The sequence below is a fragment of the Cupressus sempervirens genome, chromosome 5 (genome assembly GCF_028749045.1).
Source record: "Cupressus sempervirens isolate cs-2001-9-10 chromosome 5, ASM2874904v1, whole genome shotgun sequence".
In the NCBI taxonomy this organism is placed as follows: Eukaryota; Viridiplantae; Streptophyta; class Pinopsida; order Cupressales; family Cupressaceae; genus Cupressus; species Cupressus sempervirens.
This window is the reverse complement of record NC_143122.1, coordinates 80,615,308-80,616,598: the sequence shown is the minus strand read 5'-3', so window position 1 is coordinate 80,616,598 and position 1,291 is coordinate 80,615,308. Positions and strand designations below refer to the sequence as shown.

The following is a 1,291-nucleotide window of genomic DNA, read 5'->3' as shown; positions in this document are numbered from 1 at the left end:
GTTCGAGAATGAAATTTTTTTTTTTAGCCAGGCCCGCTTTAGGGCCTGACTGTTTTCACCATATCAATAAAATGGTGGGAATTGAAAGCATCTAAACATAGTTGATTGCTTGCGATATCTCAAACATTTATGGACTCCCACATGAGGTGGGCATGAAGGAATGCTTATGTATTAAAATACAAAGGAAGGGGAAATGTCTTAATACATAAATGGTGTTTAAACTAATGTTTCTCAAATCCTTATGAAAGGAAATTGGTGTTGTTTAAAACATCAACAAGAGGAAAAAGATAAAGCTTTTCCACTTTCCTGTGAAGGCAATTAAAACGAAGTTTCAAGACAAACTGGAGGCATCAATTTTGTTGGAAGATTGGTCTTTGCAATTGATTCATGTGGGCTCTCCAAGCATTGGGAGGATGGGAAGATGAGCTTGAATATTGTCGGCAGCTCCTAGCAGATAACATATTTAATAATTCCACTTGGAATCAGAGGTACTTTGTCATAACAAAGAGCCCCTTTTTGGGAGGTTTTCAAAATATGAGAGATTTTGAAGTAAGCTTCTGTGCTGAGGCCATCATGAAAAATCCTAATAATGAAAGCCCATGGAGATATTTGAGAGGGCTCTACAAGGGGGGGGGTAATGAGGCATTTGTAAGAAGTCCTATTGTTTTTGATGTCTGTATTCATGTTCTGCAAAAAAATAAAAAATGTGTTTTTGCAATTAGTCTCCTATTAGATCTTCTCTGTCACGGGTTTCGACCAGCACCCAGTTTGATTTAGATTCTGAGCTCAGAGAGTACTAATTCAGAGAGAAGTTAAAAAACTTGGTTTGTTTGATGCTGGAGAAGGTGGATCCTATGTGGGCACAATACTGGATTTGGCATCGAGACAACCTTCCAAGTCATGTTTGCTGAACTGTCACTATTCAAATTTACTTTTACGTGTTCCATATATTATTAAATTCTTAGAATGGGGGGTTTCAAATGCTTTGCAACGTATTACAGAAATTCTGGTTTCAGAATGCTTTGATGGCTTAGCTTTTCAGTTAGAAGTCTTGAAAAGTTATAAAATAATTCTTAGACAAATTCTATTCAAATGGCCAGCTTTAATATTAGATGTTATTACAAATAAAAAATTTGAAGGATCAGAGTGCTTGCATCGGTGTTGATTTTATCTGCAACAAGTAGCCTCCAAGGTTGTATAAAAACTAAATCAATTGCCTTGCAAGAAAGAGAATGATGAAGGCAGCATCCACAACATCCATGATGTAAAGAAAAAGTAGTAGGGGTGGCAT

General features: G+C 36.6%; 1 pseudogene; it reads left to right on the top strand.

Moving 5' to 3' along the window:
* The first annotated feature begins 387 nt into the window (after positions 1–387).
* Positions 388–911, top strand: LOC149554649 (protein farnesyltransferase/geranylgeranyltransferase type-1 subunit alpha pseudogene; annotated as a pseudogene).
* Positions 912–1,291: the final 380 nt, after the last annotated feature.